Here is a 10,931-nt window from a genome sequence, read left to right as displayed (position 1 = left end):
ACTTCGGTGATCCCTCGCATTTATCCCCAAGTTGAATTATCCTTCGGGTTTATGCCAGGTTCAAGTGTGTGCGTGTGTGTCACACACAAACACACTGCTATAGCTTCTGACCACCCGAGCATTGAGAATTAAGGGTTTCTGGGACGAACACTGCACTAGGGCTTTCTATAGCTCAGTCGGTAGAGCACCGGTCTAGCAAGCCGGAGGTCTCGGGTTCGAATCCCGATGGAATCCCATTTTCTTTGCTCACTTTTCCACTAATAATTTATATTCTTTCTGGTCAGTTTATTCTGTCTTTATTTGTTACAAACTCAAAAAGCTGCATCACTTCGGTGATCCCTCGCATTTATCCCCAAGTTGAATTATCCTTCGGGTTTATGCCAGGTTCAAGTGTGTGCGTGTGTGTCACACACAAACACACTGCTATAGCTTCTGACCACCCGAGCATTGAGAATTAAGGGTTTCTGGGACGAACACTGCACTAGGGCTTTCTATAGCTCAGTCGGTAGAGCACCGGTCTAGCAAGCCGGAGGTCTCGGGTTCGAATCCCGATGGAATCCCATTTTCTTTGCTCACTTTTCCACTAATAATTTATATTCTTTCTGGTCAGTTTATTCTGTCTTTATTTGTTACAAACTCAAAAAGCTGCATCACTTCGGTGATCCCTCGCATTTATCCCCAAGTTGAATTATCCTTCGGGTTTATGCCAGGTTCAAGTGTGTGCGTGTGTGTCACACACAAACACACTGCTATAGCTTCTGACCACCCGAGCATTGAGAATTAAGGGTTTCTGGGACGAACACTGCACTAGGGCTTTCTATAGCTCAGTCGGTAGAGCACCGGTCTAGCAAGCCGGAGGTCTCGGGTTCGAATCCCGATGGAATCCCATTTTCTTTGCTCACTTTTCCACTAATAATTTATATTCTTTCTGGTCAGTTTATTCTGTCTTTATTTGTTACAAACTCAAAAAGCTGCATCACTTCGGTGATCCCTCGCATTTATCCCCAAGTTGAATTATCCTTCGGGTTTATGCCAGGTTCAAGTGTGTGCGTGTGTGTCACACACAAACACACTGCTATAGCTTCTGACCACCCGAGCATTGAGAATTAAGGGTTTCTGGGACGAACACTGCACTAGGGCTTTCTATAGCTCAGTCGGTAGAGCACCGGTCTAGCAAGCCGGAGGTCTCGGGTTCGAATCCCGATGGAATCCCATTTTCTTTGCTCACTTTTCCACTAATAATTTATATTCTTTCTGGTCAGTTTATTCTGTCTTTATTTGTTACAAACTCAAAAAGCTGCATCACTTCGGTGATCCCTCGCATTTATCCCCAAGTTGAATTATCCTTCGGGTTTATGCCAGGTTCAAGTGTGTGCGTGTGTGTCACACACAAACACACTGCTATAGCTTCTGACCACCCGAGCATTGAGAATTAAGGGTTTCTGGGACGAACACTGCACTAGGGCTTTCTATAGCTCAGTCGGTAGAGCACCGGTCTAGCAAGCCGGAGGTCTCGGGTTCGAATCCCGATGGAATCCCATTTTCTTTGCTCACTTTTCCACTAATAATTTATATTCTTTCTGGTCAGTTTATTCTGTCTTTATTTGTTACAAACTCAAAAAGCTGCATCACTTCGGTGATCCCTCGCATTTATCCCCAAGTTGAATTATCCTTCGGGTTTATGCCAGGTTCAAGTGTGTGCGTGTGTGTCACACACAAACACACTGCTATAGCTTCTGACCACCCGAGCATTGAGAATTAAGGGTTTCTGGGACGAACACTGCACTAGGGCTTTCTATAGCTCAGTCGGTAGAGCACCGGTCTAGCAAGCCGGAGGTCTCGGGTTCGAATCCCGATGGAATCCCATTTTCTTTGCTCACTTTTCCACTAATAATTTATATTCTTTCTGGTCAGTTTATTCTGTCTTTATTTGTTACAAACTCAAAAAGCTGCATCACTTCGGTGATCCCTCGCATTTATCCCCAAGTTGAATTATCCTTCGGGTTTATGCCAGGTTCAAGTGTGTGCGTGTGTGTCACACACAAACACACTGCTATAGCTTCTGACCACCCGAGCATTGAGAATTAAGGGTTTCTGGGACGAACACTGCACTAGGGCTTTCTATAGCTCAGTCGGTAGAGCACCGGTCTAGCAAGCCGGAGGTCTCGGGTTCGAATCCCGATGGAATCCCATTTTCTTTGCTCACTTTTCCACTAATAATTTATATTCTTTCTGGTCAGTTTATTCTGTCTTTATTTGTTACAAACTCAAAAAGCTGCATCACTTCGGTGATCCCTCGCATTTATCCCCAAGTTGAATTATCCTTCGGGTTTATGCCAGGTTCAAGTGTGTGCGTGTGTGTCACACACAAACACACTGCTATAGCTTCTGACCACCCGAGCATTGAGAATTAAGGGTTTCTGGGACGAACACTGCACTAGGGCTTTCTATAGCTCAGTCGGTAGAGCACCGGTCTAGCAAGCCGGAGGTCTCGGGTTCGAATCCCGATGGAATCCCATTTTCTTTGCTCACTTTTCCACTAATAATTTATATTCTTTCTGGTCAGTTTATTCTGTCTTTATTTGTTACAAACTCAAAAAGCTGCATCACTTCGGTGATCCCTCGCATTTATCCCCAAGTTGAATTATCCTTCGGGTTTATGCCAGGTTCAAGTGTGTGCGTGTGTGTCACACACAAACACACTGCTATAGCTTCTGACCACCCGAGCATTGAGAATTAAGGGTTTCTGGGACGAACACTGCACTAGGGCTTTCTATAGCTCAGTCGGTAGAGCACCGGTCTAGCAAGCCGGAGGTCTCGGGTTCGAATCCCGATGGAATCCCATTTTCTTTGCTCACTTTTCCACTAATAATTTATATTCTTTCTGGTCAGTTTATTCTGTCTTTATTTGTTACAAACTCAAAAAGCTGCATCACTTCGGTGATCCCTCGCATTTATCCCCAAGTTGAATTATCCTTCGGGTTTATGCCAGGTTCAAGTGTGTGCGTGTGTGTCACACACAAACACACTGCTATAGCTTCTGACCACCCGAGCATTGAGAATTAAGGGTTTCTGGGACGAACACTGCACTAGGGCTTTCTATAGCTCAGTCGGTAGAGCACCGGTCTAGCAAGCCGGAGGTCTCGGGTTCGAATCCCGATGGAATCCCATTTTCTTTGCTCACTTTTCCACTAATAATTTATATTCTTTCTGGTCAGTTTATTCTGTCTTTATTTGTTACAAACTCAAAAAGCTGCATCACTTCGGTGATCCCTCGCATTTATCCCCAAGTTGAATTATCCTTCGGGTTTATGCCAGGTTCAAGTGTGTGCGTGTGTGTCACACACAAACACACTGCTATAGCTTCTGACCACCCGAGCATTGAGAATTAAGGGTTTCTGGGACGAACACTGCACTAGGGCTTTCTATAGCTCAGTCGGTAGAGCACCGGTCTAGCAAGCCGGAGGTCTCGGGTTCGAATCCCGATGGAATCCCATTTTCTTTGCTCACTTTTCCACTAATAATTTATATTCTTTCTGGTCAGTTTATTCTGTCTTTATTTGTTACAAACTCAAAAAGCTGCATCACTTCGGTGATCCCTCGCATTTATCCCCAAGTTGAATTATCCTTCGGGTTTATGCCAGGTTCAAGTGTGTGCGTGTGTGTCACACACAAACACACTGCTATAGCTTCTGACCACCCGAGCATTGAGAATTAAGGGTTTCTGGGACGAACACTGCACTAGGGCTTTCTATAGCTCAGTCGGTAGAGCACCGGTCTAGCAAGCCGGAGGTCTCGGGTTCGAATCCCGATGGAATCCCATTTTCTTTGCTCACTTTTCCACTAATAATTTATATTCTTTCTGGTCAGTTTATTCTGTCTTTATTTGTTACAAATAAACTTTTGATACAGGTACCCTTTAGAATTGCATGCTCTTTGACATCTCAGAGTGGTTTCTGAATATCTTGCAAAACCTCGACCAGAATTATACACACCCTTTAACAGAGCCCCCAGCTACAAGTTGTATTGTAGTCTCAAGTACTGGACAGCTTAGAAAATTGACACATTTTGTGAGATTTTAAAATACAATTATTTTCATCAGCTGTGGACGTACATTGTAAAATGGCAAAAATTGGGATACAGCGGTTCTTGCATTTTGAATACTGTGAATGTGAAGACACTGCAGTTGGATTTAGTACTGTATAACTCATAAATGCATACACTGTAGTACTTCATCTTGTGAGCACAAACAACACACAATGTAATGTCACTTCTGTACTACATTATACACTAACACATGGTTTCATTGTTTGATCATGGCAAATAAGCGTCTTGGGACCAATTGTATACTATACTATCATTTTTTTTTTTTTTTTTTTAGTTTTGTTGTACTATGTGATTTTAATGTGCAATCTGCAAATATACTATACTTATCACGAAACATACGGTATACATTTTTGTTTTTTAATGGCATCATTTCCTGGCCAATGGTTGTACTGTGTTGTCCACAAGTGGCATCAAATTTCTGGATTCAAACACATATTCCAGGGTAGTCCAGATACTGGACAGTTTTAATTGTCCGCATTCCCCACATTAAACACCATGTGGTTATGCATGCACCCCACACAATGCGCCCAACCGCTGATTGTGACACTCCACCAATTGGTACTCCCTAAAAAAATCATTCAAGAGTGGTGATTTTGTGTAATTCAGACACCATTAACATCCGTGGTGGGCACACTGTATGTCAGTGTGTACGTACCGCTACGAATACAGTCCAGGAAGTGGACTACATGTAATTCCAGGGCTGCACAGTAACCCATTTTTTCTAGTAACTGCTCTGACCTTCTGTGAAACCAGAACTACAGTACAAAGGTATGATACTATAGGTACTGTCAAGTTTTTCCTTTTTTTTTACTGGTCCATTCCTGAAAAAGTTACTGGTCCCACAGTGATTGTTATTGGTCAGGGACCGTCGGACCAGTGCCAGCGTGCAGCCAGCAGCCTTGCATATTGATTTTACTTCAAGGTACTGGGGGGTGTTTCACGAAGTTGAACTTAAGACTAACTTAAGACTGACTAAAAGTAAAAATTATGCTATGCCACTGGTTTCCCTGTTCAATTTCATTAGCCTAATCACCACCCACTTCAAATTATTGTTAATATTTACAGAATGATTTCATTGCTATCTATTTTATCTTGTATTATCACTGGCTACATGAAAAAGTCTCCAAAAGCTTTGACTTCACTTTCATAGAAAGCTGAGCAACACTGAAGACACACACTGCATACCATAATTTTTAGTCAAGCTGATGAGACATCTGCTACCTCCTGTATCAAGACTGAGATTGAGAGTGTGAAGTGTAGCCAGTATTAATATCGGTAACCAAAAGCAGCATTGATGTTGTGTATCAGGATGTACTTTTACTACTATCAGCTGCTGAGCATACAATACGGCATTGTGGCATGCGGCATTGACACACACACACACACACAAAAAAAAAAATTAGACCAGAGAGATTGATCTTTTCGTCCTACGTGTATTACGTTATACGTACGGCCTACATTATTACCGTACTCTCCTATATATGACTATGTAGTATGAGTCCTAGTGTCTTACTCTTACAATAAACAGATCTGTGGTCATACTAGACCCAAACAAAGATCAGTCCTATCCTGTATACGCATACGGACTTTATAATACGGTTGACCATTGGCAGATTGGGGATATATTTTGATTTTTGTGAAGACTTCGTCTGGCTACGTGAAATCCCTCTACGAGGAGCTAGAGCTAACTGTTAGTCTGTATAGTTGGGCGTCCAACACATCGACGTCCTAATTTTTTTCAATCGACAGCTTAAAATATCGATCTCACAATTTGCCTAAAATTTTACTCACAATTCACATGTAGGCTGCCTACAGAAAATAGTCTGAATGCACAAAGCACACATTAAGAGTGAAATGCACGTAATGTTTTTCCAATGTGCACTTATAATCTACAATATCATCGTTTTGCTGTTGAACTTGTTTATCATCGGGTTTTTCAGTAATATTTGGACACCTTACGATTAAAATCTCCAGTGTAAATTAACGTTAGAACGAATGCAAAAGTAAAACCACGCACGCACTGGACTGCCAGCCAGCGCCAGGGCAGTACACTCTCCACTCTGTCCCCGTCTTCTGATGTACGATCTAGAACAGAAAAGTCAAGTCTGTTCGGAAGAGTTTCATATTTTTTAACTTCGACGGTTCTTTGAATAAACTGACAAATAAGCGAGAGTATAACATATCTCAACTTTAGCTGCCAACTGAAATTTTGTAGACGTGACCGCTTCGCTTCCCTTCCGTGAGCTTCTCGAGCCCGAGGAGACAGCCACACACGGTAGCGGTCGGTCCATCTCCCCAGCCGCAGCGGCTTTGCGCGTCGCAAGAATCGAACGCTCGAACAGATTATAATGGTGGCGACTAGTTGATTGCAGTGCAATCGAAGCCGATACACTTAAACAAATTCCCAGGAACAAAGTAGCGCCACAAAATTCAGAGTTATCAAGTTCAAGCTGAAGTAGGTAAAACATTAAATAAATCCTCCTGTTTGAACATGTCGACGTAACGGTTTCAAAAAAGGCTCACCTGTTTGATTCTTCCGCCATTTTCACACGAGCACAGCACGAGAAATATTCCGCTCAATAAAAACGTAAAGCGTGTGTAGCAATGCTACGCAACCGCCGAAATGAAGTAAGCGACTAGTTTTCTTTCAAAGAACACTGCTTGCCGAGATCAGCAGTGTGCCGTTTACCGTGTAAATTCTGTAAACTGTATGCTAGTATGAGCTATGCACTAAGTCAGACTGTTGTTATTGTCACTTTCATGTGGCTGAATAAATAATGATGATAATAGTAATAATAATACGGAGAAGAAGATGAAGAAGAAGATAAAGAAGAACCACCAAAGTTAAGAAGAAGAAAGAAGATGATGACTAGGACGCTATAAGGAAGGATTAATGATGCAATGTAGAAGTAGAAGAGTCTAGTAGATAGATTAAAAAGAGGCGGAGCGGAGAAAATGGAAGAAGATCGATTGGAGGAAGAAGAAGGAAGAAATTGAAGAGAGAAGAAGAAGGTGTAGATTCATAATATGTTCGAAGTTTCACTTTTCACCTTCTATATGCCTAAGTATACACCTAGTTCATTTCTTTCCTTTTTTCACTTAACACCCATTAATAGGCCTATGAATTGTATTCGAAAGGGGGCAACTAATATCATGACTGCCATTTTTGCAAGAATTTTTTCTTTACCATTCTAAAAGCAATCAAAAGGAATTTACCTATTCAAAACAAATTTTGAAATCTGAACTTCGATTTATACGCATATACACTCACATTTTAGACAACAACTAACACTCAATGTAGGACCCCTGTTAACTTGTTAGTGCAAAGTTTTCAGCTAGGAGAAATCTCAGGCGTCATCATCGCATACATCATCAGGATCAACAAGTGTTACACGCATATAAGGTGTGTGGTGAGACTTTTGAATTGAATTGAATTGAATTTATTCGTTTCATTTCCATTTTACATTGCATTGTTGTTTACATATTGACACATAATATTACAGTAATATATCAGCATGAATTGACAGAATATAGGGTACTTATACAAACGGCAATGGGGTGACCCAACTAAAAGCATCAATAGCTTGTAAAATTTGTAGGTCACCATGACGAGTAATATTCATAATCATGTGCATAGTAATTGAGAATATAACATAACATTATATACAGACTCCTGACACATATTTACATAACTTCCGTAGTAAACATGAATGAGAAAGAGAGAGAGAGAGAGAGAGAGAAGGCCATGGCGGAGAGAACGAGAGAAATATTATAGAGGGAATAAAGTGAGAACCGAAGGGGGGGGGGGGAGGGGGAAGAAAAAGAAAGAAAGAAAGAAAGAAAGAGAAAAAATAAACAGTGGAATTAAAATGAATAGGAATTCCACATGAATAATATACCATGTAAAAAAACGAATTGACAGCTTGACGCGCGATGAGAAATCTCAGCACCATCATCGAAATATCCAAGAACAGGAGGATAGAATGACGGTCAGATCAAAGAAATACATTATTTGTCTGACGTGCGATGTATTATATAGAGTTTTTAGTTATATAATATAGAAGAAATCTCAGGCGTCATCATCGCATACATCATCAGGATCAGCAAATGTTACACTCATTTAGGTGAGTGGTGAGACTTTCAAACGAATCGACAGCTTGAAGCGCCATGAGAAATCTCATCACCTTCATCGAAATGTCAAATTCATCGTGGTTCATATCTTATTTCATGCCTAGTATAGGGACGGTTAAACGAGTCAAATTCAATCGTGGTTCTGTAAAGGCAAGAATTTTGTACTCATAATCGTCAACACGCCGTTTCGTCGTTTCACCGTTTCGTCATTTCGCCATTTTGTCTTTTCCGTGATTTAAATCTATGTATGCGACTTCTGTTGTTGTTATTGTTATTATTTATTCAAAATACTGAACTTTGACGAAACAGACAAAAAGTTAAAATGTCGTAAAACACATTCTTAAACGAAATTGATGAATGAATAAATGGTGACATAAAATAGCTGCGATACGTTACATTGTGTTGATATTTATTTCAATATCATTGTGTAACGTCCGATATATGCTTACATCTTGAATGATCGTGTGGTTTAATATTTTTGGAAAGAGAGAGACAGAGAGAACGAGAGGAAGAGAGAAAATTGTACAAGGTACCATTACAAGCTTGTATGCATGAAAGAAAACACTGCGATGTAAAATGATGTTGTGAAATATATTTGTGTACATCAAAAGGTTCGATACGTTACACGATATTACAAGATACGTTGTTATAAAAAGAAGCTATAAGCGCGACTTCCCTTGTAAAAGAGTAATAAGAGATGTATAGTGAACATGGGAAATATCGAAACGTATAGATTACACCAATAGTTTACTTCCTTTTTTTCTCGCCTACTCTGTTTCCAATGCTATTAGTTCTTAGATTTCCGTGTTATCTTCCGAAAGTGCCACATAGGGATAGATTCCCACACCATACATATCAGATTCTTTGGTTTCATGTATAAAAAATGCCGTGACCATGACAGAGAACTCACACGTCTTAGTCGTATCTATGAGCACCCGTCGTTCATGCATCATTATACCACCTTGGAACTTTATTGCTCATTGGGTACTCGTTTATTATCTTACCATGGACTTATACTACACATGGTCGTTCATCGCTCTTTAATTCATTCATGCACCTGTTTCTGTCAAAAGTGGCACAAAAGCATTTTAAACATGCTTTCCTGCTTTGATCTTAATATCATCACCGCCGATAGCCAGCTTGGATAAAATTCATGACGACGCTTTGAGAAATCTGATAAAAAGTACATGCGCAGAAGATAGTAATTCTCTTAAATCAAGATGATGCATGTGCAGTTGTAGCAGTGTACATTGGGAAATTATCGCTCAAGTGATTTCATTTGCAAAATGCACATACTTTACAAGAGAAAGCAATTATTTTGGCAGGTTTGTTGTGATTTGTAATCTAATTGTTCCCATTTTTCGCACAATTATAGTGTTCCAGAGTAAACATGGACAGTAACCGTAGATGACATGTATGTCCTAGGGTCATTAAGCTATGTTACATGCATGCTTGTCAACAAGCGTCCACTTCAGTCATTTTCAATTTTGTGACAGGAAAACTGACGGTCATGTTTCGGGTATGCTGCTCGATTTCATTAGTGTTTAGACAAAGGCAGTTGAGTCTGAAAAGGCACCTCAGCAAAATAAGACTGCAATGAGGGGAACGGTTCTCTTTGTCAGTGTGATGCCCGATTGCACAATCGTCATTGTCCAAACATTTAATGTATACTCAATAAGATGCACATAATCAGGTGGCGGCGGTGATGAATGGGATCAAAGAAAGACCTTCGTTTCTAGTCCATGTATATGTAGTAGGTCCATGATCTTACGATCGACTTGTTTATTCATTTACACATAATTATGCCTGTAATGATATCACATTTCCAGGCATCGTGCAAAACATACGACTCCGCAATTATCGTAAAAAACGCTACATCTGCTATATGTACTTCGCACTTGTAAATAATGCAAATGAGTTTGTGTGTCTACATGTTTGCTTTTCCAACATTGTGTAGAAAACTACTGACTTAAATTTCTTTAACAATTTTAGTACGATGAAACGATGAACATGATGAAGTAATGAACTGAGGAAATGACGAAATGATTACCCGATGAAATGATGAAATGATGAAACGATGAAAATAGAACGATGAAATGATAAAGATGAATATTACTGTCCTAATTCATTATTAGGACAGTATCAACATCCCTTTGTTTTACTTTAGTTTTGGATGTCTTTGTTATTGCCATTCCAAAACCGATTTTTCAGCTCATATACTTGAATTCCTCCTTATAAGATAGTATCATATGCTCTGCATTATAATTTTTATAAGTGAGTCCTTAGTTTCTCACAAAAAAAAAAATAGTTGAAAGCTCATCCTCATTTCCACCAATACTATATTGCAATACACCACTGTTATTACTTTTATTATTGTAAATCCATTGATAGGCCTATAGTTTTACTACCATCACTATCATCATCATCATCATCATCACCACCACCATCGTCGTCGTCGTCATCATCGTCATCATCACCATCTTCATGTCATTCAAATTTACTGAAAACGACACCATGCAGTTTGTTTATAATATCCCAACATACTGGTACGTACGGGTTCGAAGGACAACGAGAGAGTTCCAATCTAAACCAAGAGTAGTCGATAACTTCAATCTGAGAATTACATTTCACAATAGGGTGACCTTTGTTCAATAAATGATTTAAAAAAGAACTTTGATTATCTTAAAACTTGC

This window comes from Diadema setosum, chromosome 16 (genome assembly GCF_964275005.1).
Source record: "Diadema setosum chromosome 16, eeDiaSeto1, whole genome shotgun sequence".
NCBI classification, from domain to species: Eukaryota; Metazoa; Echinodermata; class Echinoidea; order Diadematoida; family Diadematidae; genus Diadema; species Diadema setosum.
This window is presented reverse-complemented; position numbering follows the sequence as displayed.